Source organism: Macadamia integrifolia, unplaced genomic scaffold (assembly GCF_013358625.1).
Source record: "Macadamia integrifolia cultivar HAES 741 unplaced genomic scaffold, SCU_Mint_v3 scaffold1270, whole genome shotgun sequence".
Lineage (NCBI taxonomy): Eukaryota > Viridiplantae > Streptophyta > Magnoliopsida > Proteales > Proteaceae > Macadamia > Macadamia integrifolia.
This window is the reverse complement of record NW_024868138.1, coordinates 165180-175228: the sequence shown is the minus strand read 5'-3', so window position 1 is coordinate 175228 and position 10049 is coordinate 165180. Positions and strand designations below refer to the sequence as shown.

The window sequence follows — 10049 nt, the reverse complement described above, 5'->3', positions numbered from 1 at the left end:
ATATTTTCCAATTTCTCTAATTGCTCCCGAACTTTTCTTTCTCACTCCGTCTCTGGAGGTTCCATTCAGACATGCGTTGCAAACTCTTCTTCCTCATCTTCAATCACTACCCTGGGAGGAGGGACCCTGGAAAAGGCCCCATTTGGATGGGTAGGAGAAACTCCTTCTGACTGGTTGGCCTAACTTGCTCGGGTTCTCCTGAGTCAACTCGAAAATAATTCTCGTGATGATCTGTGGGTCCATTTTGATCCAGCTCTCTTATAGCTTGTGCTGGTTCAGTTCTGGGAGGTTTCTGGAGTGCATGCAATATCTGTGCTATCCCTCTCTTGACCTCGGTCATTTTTGTCTGCAAGGTCTCTACGGGGTGGACCCATGCTTCCCTGGGTGATTCAGGATCATGTGCATCCATGTAGAGTGGGTTGTAATCACTTGGTGGTAGACAATCTCGAAGAGATGACAGAGGTGATATTGGTCTTAATCGAGTCAACCGGTTATCCTGACGTGTCCAAATGGACTGCAAAGAATACTTGAGGTGTGGAATTATGCCTGAACCAAAAAGTGGCATATTTTAGGATTCTTATATTCTCAACCCCTTTGTTCACACATTCACTAGATTAACAACCAATTATCCATCTAAAGTTAGTCCACTTAATGGTAGGGGGTGGCTAGGGGTTGATGCCCCTAGTCCACTCAATGCCATAAGTGGGAGATTTACACAAATGTCTTGACTAGAATATTCCTATTAATACATTCTTTGCTAATAACATCATACTTTCCTTAATCTTATCCAACTATGTGACCTTCCTCCTAGTTTCCTTGGGTCTTTTAGATAATTTGGCATTTCGCGGGACTTTGAAAGAAATCAGCCCGGATCGCATATGCCAAATCATCCATATTTCAATTTTAAGGAGGAAGGACACCTTTTATCCGAAACTCACTTAGGAGAGCACCTCTTTATGACTAGAATATATCATAGGAAAATTTGTTTTCAAGACCGCAAACAAATTCTATAGATCAGCTTGTGGCATTCTTAGCATTCTCCATCTATTTCCTATATGATGCGAGCATGCAGTGGATGCAATAGGACCGACAAGTCTTCCTTTACAGGATCTATATATGCTAGATACGTGATCCTTTTGATATACCCGTTGGTATGAGATCAAGGGGGTGACTTCCTTGCCCATTACTTGTGACTACACATGAGGTTAAGCAACTGGCCATGGGGTGGTGGAACCGTGAGTGATTGTGTGCAAAAGTGTAATGTGGGAATATCATTATCTGATCTCAGAATGTCATAAAGTGTACGGACCTCCCTGAGGGTGCTGGCACAATTACAAACATCCTCGCCATTTAACAATACCCCACACCCTTGTGTAGGAAGCGGCTACCATTTGCTCTCAAAGTACTCTTTATAACATGCACTGACCTCCCTGAGAGTGCGGGCATGACAGGGAGTCTCGCCAAATGATTTTACTTCAAGTAAGATGTATGATGCAGTTAGCGAGTACAAATACAAACATGGGGTTAGCCAAACATGTTTTCAAACAGATGTGGTGGAAAATGTTTTTGCATTTAATAGTAGCATCTAGTGTCAGAAGCTTGCCATTTATTCCCAGTGGAGTCGCCACTGTGAGGGTAGCAACCGGAAGAGATGTGTTTGCGTTCCTCCCTTTGTGGGGGAGGAAGAAGGGCTTGCATCATTTTGTCCTCTCTCCTCTCTTTCTCTTTCATGAGGGAGGGGTATCACCACTCAAAGATACATGGAGGACTATTTTACAAGAGTGCAAAGTTCATATTTGAAGATGGGGACTTGATGATGGTCCAATATAGGGATCGAGACCATGCAAAAGGGTTTGGAGTCACCGCCTAGGATTATGGGCCTAGGATCTAGGGGTGGGCCCAATTCCTGAGAAAAGGGCCCGAAAGTTGGTCTGGTCCAGAGATTTAGGGTAAATGTCAGGTTGTAGAGTTGGGAAGGTTTTAGGCACCCAATCTACCAGGTTTAACCTGTCTTCTTACTAGATGCTTGAGAACAAACATTTTCCATAATTATTCCTATTCCGCATGTATGGCTAAGTTATCGCACATATATTGACTGAATCTAAATGATTGTACACACTAAAATAATGTCAATACAAAGTCTACATTATACTAATTTGGGTAAGAAATTATGCCTGTGCTTGACCCCTGTTTCGGGTCAAGAGGGGTGGGACCCCGATTAGTGTCAACATGAGCTATTTTTTGGATTCTCCTAACTCAGGGGAAGATGGTCTTGACCCCCAACTTCCTTTCTCGAGAGACGTTGATTGTGGTGATATTTGGATAGTGTTCCGGCTAGGAACGGTTACTTTTGGGTTTTAGGCTAGGGTATCGATTCGGCAGAGCTTCCACTAGGGAGGGGGCTGTTTTTGGATTTTTGGCTGAGGTGTTGATTCGGTAGAGCTTCTGCTAGGAAGGCTATGGGAGGGCTAGGCTGAGGTAGCACTATGGACGAGCTTCCGCTAGGGAAAGGCTAATCCTACGGATTGAGGAACTTCGAAGGCCTGAAGAACACCTCAGATCTTATGAAGATCTCCACGATGACTGGAAGAACCTCAAGAGGGGATGGGAGACTAAGGGGAAATTTTTCTGACATAAAATCTCACTCAAAGAAGACAAAGGATTGAAAAGTTTCGATGGCCTGAAGAACATTTCGAAGATCTGAAGAACACTTTAGATCTTATGAAGATCTCTCCAAAGACTTGAAAAATCTCAAGGGGGAAGGGGAGGAGAGAGGGCAGAGCTTCTCTCTCTACGATGCTCACTTGGAGGCTTGGATCTTGTGGTGTTGTGTTGTGAAAAACCAAAGGGAGGGGGTATTTATGGGATTCTTGAACCAATGGGGAAAGAAAGGGAATTCCCTTGGCCAATGGTAGGAGAAAGTGGTTTTTTTAAGCTAATGGGAAGAAAAAATGACAATTTGGGCCAATGGGGTGAGAGATAGTTTTTCGGACTAATAGGAAAAGTGAGTCTTTTTTTTGGGCCAATGGGAGGTTGCAGTGTAGGGTATGCTAGCGGGACAAGGTAAAATGTGTAAGCGGGTGAAGAGAAAATCTCTTCACCCATTGGGTCAATGGAACTCAAATCCTGGCCATTGACGGTGGCACACAAGGCTGGGCAGAGGTGCATGGGGCATGCATGGGTGCGTGCGGGAGACGGGCAGTGGGGGCACATTAGCTAACAGGGTATAAGCGGGTTGGCCTGCAATTGCACGGGGGCTAGCCTACGTGCGCGATGGGCTAGCCTACTTGCGTACATGGGCTGGGCTGCTGTTGTGCGTAGGTTGGTGCACACGACATGCACGTGGAAAAAAATAAATTTTCAGGGATGATTGCGAGAGATCTGATGGTCTAATTTTAATGTACCATAAATCGTCGGAATGGCATTTCCAAGTACTATCCATCTGAATGGTCATTTTGACTGGATTCCATCATATATAAAAAGTTAAAATTAGACCCTCTTTTTCTCGCATAGGGTTCCCGAGGTTTTTAGGTAGGGGATGTTTTTGGGTTTCCTTAGTCAATCATCATCTCTATTGATCAGAAGCAAGAAGTCACATCCAAGATCTGCATTTCATCATAGCTAGAGGGGGTGACAAAATTGGGTGTTTACACATGCTAAGCAACCCAACTAGAGGGGATTCAAACCTTTCGATTCTAGACGATAAGTGACCCGACACCCTAAACCTGAATCCTTGTATGCACAAAAAGTGTTAGAAGACCATGAGCACAGCCTAGGGCAACTACCTGTACAAGAACAACTGGTGGACAGTAAGTAGTCAAGACAACAAACTGTCTTGACCACATGAAATATGCCACTGGAAGCACCTGGGCTTGAATCCGGTGGGCTCAATCCAATGGTCATCTATGCTGTTGAACTAGCTCTGATGCCTGTGGATCCCACCTCTTGTATCAGCAACAACCCTGGATGAACACACACACCCTCCCATACTTTCCCCGTGACTTCTTTTTCGCTAAATGAGATTTATTCAAAATTCAGAGAAAAAAAGAACAGAGTACATCATCCATCCGAGAGGACAAAACCCCTCTCCAAACCCCCACCTTTGGCATTGACATCAGCAGGGGAAAGGAGAAGGAAAGCTATCAAAACCTATAGTTGGGTCTACCATTAGCATCTCTGCTAAGGAGCTCCACTACATGATTTGGAAATAAAATATTAGCCTCAGAAACACCCGTCTTTGTCACATCTCTGGCTAAGAAATTTGCAATGGTATTTGCCGCTCTGAAGTTATGGTTGATCTTCCAGTGACTTGTGTTTCTTGTGAGTCTAAGGAGACGGACCCACGTGTCCCAAAAGTTAGATTAACCCAATTGGACCGGACTAGGACCATCCAAACAGGCCCTAAGGACCTAACTTACTATATATATTACTCATTTCTCACTTGTACAAGAACGTGGGGGAGGGAAATAAGAAGAGCAAAGGGAAGAGAAAGGAAGAAGAATAGGAAGGAGGAAGGAAGCTCACCTTGGTGCCGATTGCCCACCTAGTTGCTAGAATCCCTGCCGGAGGTAAGAGCCACCTCTCCTACCACTCTCTCTCTTCATTTTGAGCTAGGTTAGGGTGTGTATGGATGTGAACCATGACCTCCCCACACCCCCAACCTTGGGAAGTGCATATTCCACCTCTGGGGTGTGAATGCCAAGCTCAAACCAAGTCCGGTGAGCTCCGACAATGCTTGTGACCAAATGACCAACTAGGGCTTCGATCATTTGATCGATGTATCTCCCAAATGGTCCAATGGAATTAGGATTTATTTAGCTTAAAATGATGCTAGGAACACCCCCTACAAACTCCACGTAACAAATCCTGACGATCAGACCCGAGCCAAAAAGCCCCAAAACCCATGGATAGTTCCTGTGTTTCCACTGGAAACACTACGACAGGATCTGGTGGCTATTTCTAGTGAAGTGTTTGAGCTTTAGGAGCTCTCTTCCAGGGCCATCGGATTCACATCTGATGAATCCGGTGGGTTCTAACCTTGTTTTTGGTGACTGAATCCGGTGACACCTTGGACTGTCAATATTTGACAGTACGTCTACCCTTTGGGGGTAACCCCTATGGGCCCCCTCCGATGTTTTTGACACCTATTAACATCCGATTACCTTTGTGTCTAGAATAGAGATGCACATGTACCCCAAGGTCGGAATTGATTTGAACACTCGGTGGCCGTACTTGGAACCCGATCCGTTCGAACTTAAACAAGGTGAGAGATGGTTGACTTTTCTTTTGGAAGTGTTTAATTATAATAGAACTACTCGCATGTGTTGGATTTTCATATGATTATATAAATTTCTTAAATGATGATGATGTTCTATAACATGTTATATTTTGATGGAAATGAAATGAGATGTATGTTGTGAGACAGAATCCAATGTGTCCAAGGTGGTACCGGTACCGTGATTATTGTATGTTTGTTGCATTAGAATTACTTGTAGTCACGGATTACACTTTGTGGCCAATGTGTTCCCAGTATCGTGTACTCCAGGACTGCATTTGGAAATGGATACGCTACGCGGCCAATGGGAATCTTGGTGTTACGTAGACCATACTCAACTGTTATGCATACTAGATAGGTATATGGTCATGGGTTACACCTTGTGGCCAATGTGTTCCTGGTATCATACGCCCTAGGACTATACTTGGAAATGGACCTGCTTCATGGCCGATGGTGGTACCGGTATTACGTGGTCCATACTAACTGTATCATTATGAAAGGCATGTAGGATATTGTGGTTAGGTGGCATTCCCCATGCTACGTCCCCTTGAGGGCATAAGGTGTTGGATAACCCAATGGTGGTATGTACGATGAACCTTCCCAGAATGCCACACCCGTGGTACGGTGTGATTCTTGTCAGTGGTGGGAACTTATTCGGTGTGGCCAATGGTGATACCGATACCATGATTGCCAGGAGGGGATTATCTGGGGTTTGCTGGGTGATCGATGGACACATACCAGGACTGACAGGCTCCTAATCATAGCTAAGGTTTGTATCGTTGTGTAGTCGTTGGCAGTTCCAAGATAAGGGATACAACCTAATGTGTCATAGTAGCATTTACCAGACTTAGTTGTATTGTTAGGTGGATTAATAATCCAATGGATTGCATCATTCATATCATGGATTATGTGTTTAATTTTTGTAATCATGTCATCATGGAATATTATATATGTGAATGCTTATGCTTGATTGTGCATGAACCCCACCCCTCACTGAGCAAGTTGGAAGCTCACCCCACGTATATGCCCCTTTTAGATGATGATGCAGGTACAGTCATGCTCGTGGTTTGTGACTTTCCTTCCTCTGGACCCGAGTATAGAGTGGGCGATTGGTGGATGCCAGAAGCAGGAGAGCATGACTAGGACTGTGCATGTGACTTTTGTGCATAGGCGGCACCATGAGATGCTTGGCGTACTTTTGTTATTCTGATACAGAATTGTGGATGGTATACTTTTGGACTTATTATTTATAAGTCATGGATGATTGTAATGGAATAACTTGGTTACGTATATATATGATATCACTAGATGTTCACCATTTTAATTATGATTCTGCTATTATACTCTGATTCCACTGCTATTGGTTGGTTTGTGTTATGAGATTGTTTATGTGAAGGTACTGCTATCAGAAATTTTGGTAGGTTTGTAAGACGAGTATGCGTATTACTCACACCACTGGTATTCCTAGTGGTAAATTAGGTTGACTGGAATTGGGGTGTGATAGCTTAGTATCTGTGCGCGATGGTCTGCCTTAACACACAATCTCAACCGAACCATGACTTAAGGATTAGGATTTAAATAAAAATCTTAAAAACAACAAATAATAGAAATTGGACAACTAGGGGACAAGTATAAGTGTCAAAGTCCTTTCATTATATATAAAGAGAACTGAGTACATAAGCTTACACCAATTTTTCTCAAAAATAAATGATAGAAAGCTAGAAATCCTAACTAGCCTAAATCTAGGAATCCAAATAACAGAAGCAAATGATAGAAAATAAACTTCAACTAACAACTAGAACATGAAATTAGAAAGAAAAGATGGAAAAGGGAAATCCTAAGACCATAGTGACAACCTAAGCCACTACTGCTGCTGATCCTACTGCTAGTTGTGCCCACAGCCTTGAGCCCGGTTCTAACCTTGTGCTCCCGGCTCTGTCATTGGAATGGTAAGGTGGAATACCATTGCCTGCATCTGTGCCTCAAGGGAGGCCACTCGATAGTCCAGCAGGTAGTAGCTCCTATCCACACTCTCCAGATGAGTTTCCATCCTCCTCAATATGTTTGTGGTGGCATCAAAATGGGCCATCACATCATTGAGTCCATAGGGCTTTGCACCCCTAGCACCATAAGAAGAGGAAGCCACATAAGTCCCCAAAGCCTGAGGGTTAGGTGGTGGAACCACCCCAGCAGGAGGCACAAATGGAGGGATTGCACCTCCATCACACTCATGACCACCCCTATGACCACCTCCTGGCTGGTTCTCTATATCCATTGGCTGATCCTCCTTGGCTTCATCCTCAGTGACCTCCTCCATATTTAGAGTCATCTTCTTCAGAGAATCTTGGTTGAAACCCAAAACACCAGTTCTCAAGCTCTCCTCACCCTCCAAGTTCACACTAAACCGTAGGAAGACCTCATTCAGAATCCAACCGTAGCAGAGGTTTCCAGCCCTACATGCCCCTCCCTCAGCCCTTGTAACCATGGTCCACATCAATAGATAAGGTAGGCAGAACTGTAGCCCCAAGTAGACATAGTAAGTGACATAGGCCTGTAGAATGGATACCTCATCAAAGTGATCGCTGGTAGGAAGTCATTTAGCTAAATGGCTCTGCATATAACCTTCGGCGTAGCATGATAATTGGCAGTCAAGTGCCATCCAGAAGCCTCCTTTATGAGCATGTTGTCCATCTCTACCTGGACATCAAAGTTCTGGAACTCATAAGACGGAGTCCTAGGAGGACAGTAAGCCAACTCTCCCTAATTAGAGATCATCAGAATGTTGGCCAACTCAGCTATGCCAAAAGAGATATCGACCCCCTCCACCCTTGAGGTGATCCTCATCTCCTCATTGCTGCGATTCTCACATTGTAGATTACATTAGAAGAGCCTCACGAGGCTGGGGTAGTACTTCACATTCGATTTTAGGATACTATACCACCTAACGGCTTTGAAGTATTGGCAGAGGCAAAACTGGTGGAAGTCCCTTATCCTCACATACTTCCTAGGATCGACATTCCTATACTCAAACTTCTCCCATCAATCTTGTTCCTCCACAGAGCAGAACAATCGATGATCATACTGTTCTTCTTTAGGAACGACCAGTTGTGTGGCACCACGATAGGGATGAACACAGCGACCAAACATGGTTGCAACACAAAGTTCCTAAGATTAAGAAAAACAAAACCTAAGTTAGTGAAAATGCAAAAAACAAAGAGAAAATCCCAAAACCTAGGTCAGAAAAGAAGAACTCACCTTGGATGCATAGGCGGCGCTAATCAGTCGTGAAATTGCAAGTGGAAGGTAGGGAATAGGTTGGAAAACTTCCTTGGCCTTTTCCTCACTTTCTCCAATAGGTAGGGTAGGGTTTTTTGAGAGAAACCCCAATCTTGAGCTATTTATATCGTGTTTGGGTCCACCGAAAACACTGGACCTAAATCCGGTGAACAAAAATTTCCAGGATTGCTCTCTATTTTGGTCACCAAAAATATGATTTCTATTTCCAATGAGCCAACCCCTATTTCTAGTGAAAAATCCTTGTTTCCATTGAACATTTTTGGGGTTTTCTTCCTATTACGTGTGTGATCGGATTTTGATACTTGGTGGACCCCACCTATACATATTTTAACCCTATTATATTCCTTGTGTACACATGCGGGACCCACTATGCATGTTGACCTTAACATGCTCACTATCTATGTATGTGTGACTAATCAATATTCCTCAAAAGGAATCATGTCGCGTAGGAATACCCAATCTAGATCTGACGTGTCACGTCCCGCTTCCCCTACGTGGAACTAAAGCAGACTGCAAAATGTGCCATTGGCCCCATTGGTTCTCTCAGCACAGGGTGTTGCCAATATAATGGGAGTGAGGTGGAAGAGAGGAAAAATCAGTTTATGGCCGTGATTGATACCAGGATCTAGGCTGCTATTGGAGCCCGGAATGCACCCCTTGCACATCCTACTCCACCAGTACCAGATGGTTCAGCCACCCTTCAGACATCCGATGGGATGCAAGGGCATGTGCATGGGCATTTTCAAGGACAAGTACCTGGGTAAGTGCAAGGACAGGCCCAAGTGCAAGTAGAGGGTTGGACAGACCTAACCAAGATGATGGAGAAGTTCCAAAGCTGAGGTCCCCCATACTTCTCCCATGTGAGCCATGACCAGTTGCTCCCCTCAAGATGGATTGGGGGTATGGAGTAAGTCTTCAAGTTGATGGGCTGCAATGATGAGGAGAAAATATTATGTGCTGGCTACCAATTGTAAAATGAAGCCGATGCTTGGTGGAGGGCTACTAAGCCCATTATGGAGCAACCAAACCCACCCCCACTTGGGAAAACTTTAAGGAGACCTCTTTAGAAATTATTTCCCCGAGAGCTTTCTGGATAAGAGAGAGAGTGAGTTCTCCAATCTGATTCAAGGATCCTGATTGGTGCTAGAGTACCAACAGAGGTATGAGGAGCTATACTATTTTGCTCCGGAGCACATCCAAAATGATAGGTCCAAGGCTTGGAAGTTTGAAAAGGGGTTTAAGCAAAGCATCAGTTCTACTATGGTTGGGTTGAAGCTGCAGACGTATGCTGAAGTGGTCCAAGTGGCTAAGTCCATTGAGGACCGACATAGGGACAATTTCTTGGCTCAACTAGGAATGGGGAAGAGGCCCATGGCATCCACTGATTCCAAGGGAGCCAGCAAGCACTTAAGAGGCCCTTATATCAACCCAACTCCAGTCCAATCAAGAAGGCCAGAAGCAAGTCAAGCATCCCAAT

The 10049-nt window shown here is 44.3% G+C and overlaps 1 long non-coding RNA gene across 1 annotated transcript; it reads left to right on the top strand.

The window, feature by feature from the left end:
- The first annotated feature begins 4456 nt into the window (after positions 1 to 4456).
- On the top strand, positions 4457 to 6599 carry LOC122063246. Its single transcript, XR_006135279.1, has 3 exons — positions 4457 to 4568; positions 5180 to 5263; positions 6312 to 6599. It is a non-coding gene; the product is annotated as an uncharacterized LOC122063246 (long non-coding RNA).
- The last annotated feature ends 3450 nt before the right edge of the window (positions 6600 to 10049 follow it).